This window comes from Cupressus sempervirens, chromosome 4, assembly GCF_028749045.1.
Source record: "Cupressus sempervirens isolate cs-2001-9-10 chromosome 4, ASM2874904v1, whole genome shotgun sequence".
NCBI lineage: Eukaryota > Viridiplantae > Streptophyta > Pinopsida > Cupressales > Cupressaceae > Cupressus > Cupressus sempervirens.
Window position 1 is genome coordinate 560,976,545 of NC_143121.1, and position 10,328 is coordinate 560,986,872.

General features: G+C 35.7%; 1 pseudogene; it reads right to left on the minus strand.

Annotated features, from left to right (window-relative positions):
• LOC149562430 (uncharacterized) overlaps window positions 1–8,781 on the minus strand; it is a 32,584-nt pseudogene extending 23,803 nt beyond the window's left edge.
• Between the last annotated feature and the right edge of the window lie 1,547 nt (window positions 8,782–10,328).

Here is a 10,328-nt window from a genome sequence, read left to right on the forward strand (position 1 = left end):
TCTATTATTAGACACCAAATGTCTAAACTTTTTAAAGCTTTTTACCACTACAACCACATGCTTCTCAATGAAGCTATATCTCTACTCATAATCTTCTAAGCCTTTACTAAAGAAAGAAATAGGTTGTTCTATATCTTGCTCATTTTGCTAAACCAATATTATAGAAATTGTATTCATACTACCATATGCATACGAGATGAAATCTTTTGAAAAGTTAGGATTTACCAAAGTAGGAGCAACATACAATGCTTCCTTTATTACTTCAAAACTATGTCTAGCTTCCTTTGACTGGCTAAAAATAGTATTTTTCTTAAGCATTGATGTTAATGACTTCAATAGGTTAGCAATATCTGAAATAAAGTGTCTAAAAAAGTTGATTCTCCCAATGCAACTTTGTAATCTCTTCTTATGTTGTGGCAAAGGTAATTCAATTTCTATGACCCTCTTAGGATCAATGGTGATGCCTTGTTTGGATACAACATATCCCAATAACTTCCCCTCATGGACAAAAAATACACACTTCCTTGGATTGAGAGATATGCTAAATTCTCTACATCTCTAGGATTTGCCTCAAATGTTTGATTTGTTCCTCAACACATTTAGAGAAAACATTGATATCATTGAAATAGATCAGCACAAATTTGTATATCAAATTACTGAAAGCCATCTCCATGGTTTGGAAAGTTTCTCTTGCATTAGATAGGCCAAAAGGCATCCTCTTGTAATCCATGGTACCCCAATTGGTGGTGAATGCAATCTTGAATTGGTCTTCCCTTTTAACTATGACTTGATTATATCCAAAATATCCATCAAGGAGTGAAAACCTTTTTGAACCTAAAACATATTGGAGCATCTATTTCAAAGATGGAAAAGGATGATGGTCCTTCAATGACACTCTATTAAGGTCTCTAAAGTCAACACATAATCTTAACTCTCCATTTTTTCTAATAGGGACTAGATTTAATACCCAGTTGGTATATTTGATATGAAATATTATTCTACTCTCAATAATCTTGAAAATATCCTTTTGCATTAGGGGTTTTAGCTTTGGATTAACAAGCCTTTGCTTTTTCCTTACTAGTTTGGAATTGGGTTCCAACTAAACTATATGTTGGGTGAGGTGTGTATCAAATCCTTTAAGATTAGCATATCCCCAAGAGAAAACATCATTATATTCTTGGAATAGCTGGACATAAGATTTCCTTTCTTCAATAGGAATTGCTTTACCAAAATTTAATTTCTTTCCCTCTACAATTTCAAGATCTTCATAATGATCCTGCTAGACTACCAATTTGGTCTTACTCTTCTTGAATTGGTCATCAATGTTAAAGATGGACTCTAGGGTGACCAATCCTTTAGGAAATCTATTGGAGCTTAGTTTTATAACTTGATCACTATATTGCTCTTGCACCTTCTGTTGATTAAATGCTGAGTGTAGGTCTTCCTCAAGTAGAAAGTTAAATATTTGTTCATCACTATCAAAGACTTGCCAATTGATGTCATTATTAGGTATGTAGGGCTTGACCAACTTTTGATATGTTTTTGTGCATCTTCTTTACTAATGTTGCCAACTATATCAAATTTTGCCCCTATAGCAGCTAACCTATCAACATGATGATTCAATTTTCTAGGGATAACAACTATGTTAAAAGCATCAAAGTCCTCAATTAAATCCTAAACTCTCTATTTATAGCCCTTTAACTTATCATTCTTGGTCATGTGCAACCCCCTCACTTGGTTGACAACTAACTCACTATCACCAAATACTTTTATGCATTTGACACCTCTCATCCTAGCCCATTCTAATCCTTGGATTAGCCCTTCATATTTAGTTGTACTATTGGTATATGTAAAACTGAATTGAAAAGCTATATAATATTTGTCTTTATTGGGTGAGACCAACATTGCTCCACCACCTAACCCATTCTCAATTTTAGAGCCATCAAAATATAACTCCCATACTTCATTATGCTTCTTGTCAAGATCAATAGTATCCTTGACAAGGTTTGTTATTATCCCAGCTTCTTGGAAGATATAATTCCCTAGACCAACATCTATAATATTTTCAATGCTAACATTCTTGGTCTCATTTCTTGAGGAGTTTTATATCACCCACTTATCTAGTAAAATGTCAGTGATACCATCAACTTGAGTATTTGTATCTTGGGCAACAAGATATTCACTTTGATCAAGTGAAATACAATTAGCATTGATCACACTGGGTGTGTAAGGTTCAATGTGGTCTTTGGTAAGTAATTCAAACCTAATTGTTACTTTGATTCCATACTTGGTCCTAAATAGCATATGGGACCAATCTACTAATTAATAGCCTCCTATCTTGGCTGTGAATTTTCTTGATAAGCAGAGGGCAAAATATAGGGGTAAATCTATCACAAAGATACCTTGGGGAATAGAAAAATTAGGGCATGCATGGAGTGTTATGCATGCATTTTTTATGATACCTAAGGTGTTGACACATGAACCATCTAATTGTACCACACCATTTTCTAAGGGTTCATATTTTAAACCTAGCTAATCTTATATCTTTTTGGGCATGACAGATCTTGTAGCCCCATTGTCTACCATACAATTATGTACCAAACTATTTCCTATAATTAGTGAAACATAAAATGGTGGAGGCTTAACATCCTTACCTTGGGTTTGACTCCTTTTCTAGTTGTCATCTTGAGTATTAGCTCATTGATTTGTAAATATAGCCTTTGAAGGCTCATCAACAACTTGGCTTGGAACAACTATTGTGAAAGCTTCCCTTAATAAGTTAGATTGTCCTAGAATGGATAGAGAATCCCACATGGACATGGTGATACTAATTATTTTCATTTTTTCCACAATGTTAAATGGTACAGTAGCATGCACCCTTATTTGGGTCATAAAAGTAGTTGGATTTACTAATTGTTGGGAATGTTATTGAGTGACAATAGGGATGCATCTTTGTTTCTCTTTCCTTACTTAAATTGAGGATGGCTCTTCAATTGATACATCTTTATTTTTCCTTGCATCACTTTCTGGGGCTCTCTTCTTTACTCTAGTGTCAACCCCACTTGTGATATTATCTCTATTCACACCAAATTGTTCCTCCATTTGCTAGTACATGAATGTAGTATCCATAGGAGGAACCTTTGATTTCCTCTCAACATTAGCATCAGATGTAGGTTGTAAACCAAGAGCATTTTGAACCATCAAGGTCTAATTCATCATTTTGTTGGAGCATGTAGCTTTATTATGATGTTGATTACAAGGGTAAGACCACTCGTATTCTACTACTAAGTTATTTTGAGTAGGGGTCATATATTTGGTAGTATTTGGAGGAGAGGGCTTGGATTATAAGGCCTAAGAGGTCTTTGATTATAGTTTTTCCTATTAGGTTGATATTGACTCAAACTATTAATGAGCAGGTTGGTTTGAAGTTTGATTTTGAGGTTGGGGTGGCTATCTAGCCTAGTATCCTCCTTTTTTAATATTCACCTAAGGCTTTGCATGAGACTCTCCATCCTTTTTTTGCTATCTCTTAGCTACTGCAATTCTAATGAGGGAGCTACAATTTTTACTTCATGGCATGGAGTAGCTGGTATTGAATTTAGAGGTGGTACAACTAGGGGAGTACTAGGTTGGATGTCTGGATATATAGGCATTAGAGGCGTAGGAGCAATTTTACCTACTTGGATAAGACTATTTTTAGCTCTTATGGCTATGTCATAACCTTTTGGTAACGAGTAACCTCCAATAGACTTTATCATGACATAAATATCAATATTCAAGCTTCTCAAGTAATATAGAAAAGCATGTCCTTCTAAAGGTCTTACCTAAACTGGTATTCTACTCCATGTTCTCTAAAATCTATAATTAAAGTTTATCATTTGCTCATGAGGATCCCTTTTGATGGTTGTGAGTTGCTCAACTAGAAAAAAATGTCTAACTTGTCTTCAAATTGTTTAGTTAGGACATCTCCTAATGCATCCCAAGAAGTGACAGAGTCTACAATAAGGCTTCAAAACCATTGCAAAGCTTTCCCTTTGAATGAGGTTGCAAGCAACTTCATGGCAACATCCTCTTCTATAACATGATGCATGTTACATAGTATAGCAACATCTCTAATATGCTCAAATGCTATTGTTTGGTCATCTTTAGTGAAGTATGGTAAGCTTTTCAAGGCACCTAGGAGAATATTTATTTGTTGAGCAAAGAGTAATGGACTACCTTGGTGGAAAGGAACAAAAGTGAACTGTATTGCCATTGGTATTTCAAAGATCTTTCTTTTTGGGACAATGACTTGTCTCACAACAACAAGACTTGATGTTGGAGGGGTAGATCAAGCACTTCCTATTTGAATGAGTGTATCTTGAATTCTTTTGGCTATTCTATCTTTCCTCCAAGGTGGGGATAGTTCTCTATATTCAAAACTTGTAGAGCTACTTCTTGTCTACACTTTTTTCATAAATCATATGCACTTATCTCTTACCATGGTTAGAGTCACTAGATGTGTATATTCTATGCCTTTGCAAAGGTTGATTTACTATTGTACACATCAATCAACAACAAGAAAATATCAAGAAAATATTGGAAATTCTTTCCTTGTCCCACCAAGTGTTCTAGAATTGTTATCTCTAAAATTTGTTCCTATGACTGGAATCTAACCCAGTCAACTTTGAGTAACATGGAAACAATCCTAGGTAGTGGGAAATACCTAAAAAATAGGAGTGAATCTTCAGGTTATAGGCTAGCTCCTCTTGATGTTTCACTGATATACTTCTTTGAACAATAAAATAAACTTGAAGGGAAAAGGGATAGAAGGATTGCTTGGAATGTAAATACTAAAATAGTAAGAGGGGTAATACACCAAATGATAGGATGAAGATATTGCTGGTCTAAATTGATGAAACACTTCTAGGCAGCTGACAAGAACTCAATATTGTAAAGAATCATTCACATATAAATATTTCACTAGAAGGATGCAATTCAAATAAGATGTTAAAGGGAATGCTAACATTCACAATTTCACGACTTGAATGGGAATAGAGTATCTATACTTGTATCCTACATGAATAATAAAATTTCAACTTTTAGTTAAAACTAAGAGAAAATACAGGGATTCAAAGAGAAAATCTCAAGAAATTCTATCCAAATAGAAATTGAACCATAAGCAGACATAATAAGGGTTCAAAGATTGTTCCTTCATTCAAAATTTGAAGGTCATTGACAACATTCATTCAAACTAACTATAAAATTAAAGTGATGTGCCAAGAAAGGTATGAAGGACTCCTAAGAGATCTCAACAATGTTATCTTGCATAAGACTTCAAAATTTCCAACCCTTTCTCCGCATCTTGGGAATTCTTAAATAGACCAGGATTGCAACAAGCTTTAGATGGGAAGGGTACCCATTGGAAAATCAATGGAAGAGTATAGATATCTCAGAGAATTACATTTACCATTAAGTTTTTTACAGCTCCTATCATGGGTAACACTAGGAGGAAAATCATGAGAAAGCTAGGTGTTGCATGCTACAGGAGTACCTTAACTGCCTTTTTTCTTCTTGTGGCATTCAAATATTAAAATCCACAACCACCTTCACTAACATAGCATTAATAGTTACAACTATATTTAAGAAAAGATCATATATTTCTTGGTGATTGTCCCATAGAAGAGATCTAATCCAATTTTCACCATCCCCATACTCAAATTCAAATTAGACATTCATTAAAGTGATTCATTTGGATCACCAACCTATCTGCTTGATCGATGCCACCCCACACCACTTCATTCTGCATTAATAGTCTACCACATTGGGGAAAAACTTAACTAAGTGCCAGGACATATCCATGTACTACAACATGATAGGTCAAGTGTGCCACCTTTGGCTAATCTATCAAGGCCATACATGTAATTGAAAATTCAATGTTAACTTTGACCCCTAATCACTCAATATTACAACCTTAGGACATAGTGAGAGAAGGAACCCTCACCATGAAAATCTTGGCTTTATGATCCTATGATCACTAGAAATTATCTTGATATCCTAGTGTCATGAGCCCATGCAAATAGCTTAATGATCATACTACAACCATGTATCATAGCATCAAAACATGCCTCTTTTGGCCATTTATGATGTTACAACCACCTCTTTTCTTCACTAGCATAACATTGACAACTTGATGTTTATCCTTCACAATCTTATGATAAACCATGTATCATAAGATCATAACCCATGCGAATGGTGCCTAAGATCTCATGGCATACTACCTATTGTAGTATCGGGACTTCAAAATAACACATGCACTTTTTTTCTCTTAATGTTTGTTGGCCAACCTTGCCCTACCTCTTATAATCTTATGACACTTCTTTGTCATGCCATTGAGCCTCTTCATTTTGGCATTCATGATCTTACAAAAAAACTATAACCATAACATTAGAACCTAGACATGTGTTATTTCTTCACCTTATCCCCATAGATAAGGATCTTGGAACTTCTCTTGGTGAAAAAGCAATCACCGTAGATCTGCTAGAGATCTATGGTAGAAAATGTCATTGAATATCCTCTATCCTTCTCAAAAAAATTGGCCAGTAGGAATGTGTATGTATTCCAACCTATCCTAACATTACTTTGGTCATATTGTGGCCCACATTCTAAAGTTTTCCTTTGCATACTCACTTGGCAAGTGCTTGTTATATCACTTTGGATAAATACCTTGCAGCTTTGTGTGATGACATAGCAAGCACCATCAATCCTAGGAAGATCAATGGCCTTGAAGATGCATGATTCATTCTTCCAGAACCATGGAAATAGGGTCCACCATGCCACATGTCCACTTTTTACCTTGTCTCTATGGTTAAAGTACTTGCAATTTTTATTGGTGACAAAGTGACTAATTTTAATCTACCAAAGATCAACAACCTTCGTGGTTCCTTTGATTTTATAACAAATGGGACCTGCTGAATACGAATCTTATAGTAAAAATTGTGTAACCATAGTTATGTGGATTTGGAAGATTAAAACCTAGGGATAGAATAATAAAGCATGGACAACCCTTTACATATCCTTTGATTGCATGATTATTAAATGAGTTAGAAAAATTACTTTTTCACCTTAGGAAATATGGCTAATCAATTTACCCATTTGTTACCTTTCATGGGACTGTATTTAACTAACTCTCTTAAGTAATGATACTTAATTGCAATGTGCTTAGTCTTTTTGTGTGCATCACAAGGTTCTTTGATATATTTATTGTAGTTGTATTATCACAATAAAGTACCATAGGTTTAGTGATTTCCTCCTTCATAGCTTTGTGTAGCTATTTGAACCATAACACATTTTTACAATTTACTACAACAACCACATATTCCGCTTTAGCAATAGAATGATATATGAAATTTTATTTCTTGTTGGACTAGGTGACCAATCTCTTTCCTAAGAAAAATACTCCACCGCTTGTACTCTTTATGTCATCAATGTTTCTAGTCCAATCAACAACTGTGTAGGCTCTCAACTCTAATTTTCATTTTTCCTATAGAGTAGACCATTTTTTTTGTTCCTTATAGATATCTCATGATTCTCTTAATAGCCATCAAATCATTCTCCTTAGGATTTGCAGAGAATCTTGCAACAATCCCAATAGATAATGCAATGTCAAATCTACTATGCACTACATATTGCAATTTTTCAATCATAGACATGTACAATGTTTGATTCACATCAACTAAATCATTGTTCTTTGAAAACTTGTGTCCTATCACGATAGGTGTGCTAACTAGTTTGGAATCTTCCAATCCAAAAGTTTTCAATATTTCCTTCACATACTTAGACCGAGTGATTTGTATACCATAATTTATTTGATATACTTGCAAACCAATAAAGAACTTGATCTCTCCAAACATAGACATTGTTAGAGTAAATAATTAATTATTAATTATTAATTATTTATTCTATTTACTTAAGCTTACTTAGGTAAATGCATTTTATTTATTAGTTGTAGTCTAGGAGTTAGTTATAAGTTGTTGACAATATGAGAGTTTGTTCTCTCCTAAGTCATACTTATCCTCTCACATTGTTTGAGGACTTTCCACCTCATGTGGATGTATGTTTAGTTGTCACACTTATCTCCTACCATCTTCTAGCTTGTTCTAAAAGATTCCTGGAGCTCTTTATATTTGGGCTCCCTCATTGTATTTTCATCACATCACTTATTGTATATTGTAAATACGTTTTCTCTTGTGTTTCAATATCTTGTGGTCTTTCATGTCCATTTAGGGTTTTTCCCTTGCTCCATGCTCTTCCTCTCCTTGGCTTCTCTTTGATAGGTTTTTGCATGTAGGTCATCTTGGGCGTCTTCGAAGTTGGCTTTCATCAACTCCAACATGGTATCAGAGCCTTTCTATTGTAGCTTTGTTGAAGGATTTTTGAAGCCGTGATTTGAAGTCACAAACCCTAGTTTGTTTCTGCATTTTTTCTTCAAATTAGGGGATTAGTGAATTTTTGGAGCACATTGGGACCAAACCGACATCACCATTGGATCTGGAAGGATGTTTGCAATTAGGATTCATATAAAACTTGTCAATTTTGGAGACAGAGCTCTGGGAGGCAAAAAAAAATTCCCACTGGCCCTTCCGTACGGTCGTACGAATGATCTCGATGATTTTTAAAAATATATATATTCTCAACAAGGCTGCCAGGTGGCCACTACCACGCCACCCAGCAGCTATCATTGCGTAGCTCGCCGGTTGTCGCTGCAGCCCGACCACTACTTGCGGACCACCCCGGTGCCATCCTCCTGCGCCACTCTACCGGTAGAGCCTCCACTGTGGCCACCTCTACCTCTACACTCTGCTCAACCTACCACCACCCTACTTTGTCAGTGTTTTTCTATTGCATTAGTGCCTTGTCACCCACAACCTATGCGTGACACATGGCAGGGGTGCCACATGGACCCTGCCACATTAGCCTTTTTGCCACATGGTGTGCCACATGGCATCCTTTTTTGCTGTGATAGTTTGCAAACTGTCAAATTTTTCCCAGTGAAATGCTAACATCAGCATGGTGTCAGCACTACATCACCAAGCCTCTTGCACATCTCCTAGGGTCATTTTGGACCTACTTGTGGTTTTTTGGTTATAACTTGAGCATATAGAGGTATTTTTTCAATCCAAAAGAAGTGTAGGAAAGCTAGTTTTGAGACAAAGACATTGATGTAGGTATTTTTAGGTCTTGATGCTTTTTTATTGCTCATTTTTTTAGTCAAAGTTTGAAGTTGTGTTTTTTACTCCGACAAGCATATCTTTTGCGTCCCATGTCAATTTTTTGAAAAATTTATATTTTTGGAAAGCTAGTTCTATGTACTTTTCAAAAATGTAGTCCTTTTTCTTAAGTTTTGGTGCATACTCTTTTTATCATAGTTTTGGCATTTTAGCTATATGGTGGATATCTTGAGTATTTTAGGCCCAAGAATCATTTTCCTAGCATGATTTCCTTTATTTTGAGCTGTACTTTATTTTGTTGCAACTTGTTTTCAGTTTTGATCATTGTAGCTATCATTTTGAAGCACTTTTTTGTATCGCACTGAGATAAAGTGCCACTTTTACATTCTAGGGATCATAAATGTTGTTTTGAGTTAGTTGTACATGCACTATTTTCATAAAGCACCATGGGGGGATAGTTGTTTGCTATTTTAGGCATTCTCCCTTTGTCAAGTGAGTGTCCCTTCCATGACATTAGCCCATGAAGATTCAGTGTGACCGTGTCTTTATAGGTGTCTGTACCTCTTCCCTCTCTTGTCGTTCTTGGTTCGTCTGCAGGAGACTTTGGCCCACCTTCTCAGTTGCCTGTCATCTCACCCCATCTGCATTAAGGGGGGGTTATGTTATTTTTCTAATGCATCTGTAGTTTGATGGTTCATTAGTGTGAACTATGTATTCAGTGGTTGATCCTATGTACAAGGCGATTACAGTGGCTAGCTACCTATGCATTTCGTTGAGATGGATCATCTACCATATAGACATGCTCAGTTCATGCCTTCTTCTTCCATGGAGGTTCTTTAGATCAACAGTTTGACATATTTGTGACTTCTTCATGCTTCAATGATACTCTTCATGATCACTCCTTGTTCCTGTTTTAGGGGACATTTCCCTAGTTGGAGGCTTCTCCAGTTCTTCACTAGGTTCTTACCTCTTTTTGGGGGAGGGTTTTTCCCACGTGGTTTTCTCTCTTTCCCCATTTTATAAAGGTTGCATTTTGTTGCATTGTACTTGGGTACCTAACATGGCCTCATTGCCAGGACCCATTCTAAATTCATTTTAGTTTTGTGAGCTTAAGGCATT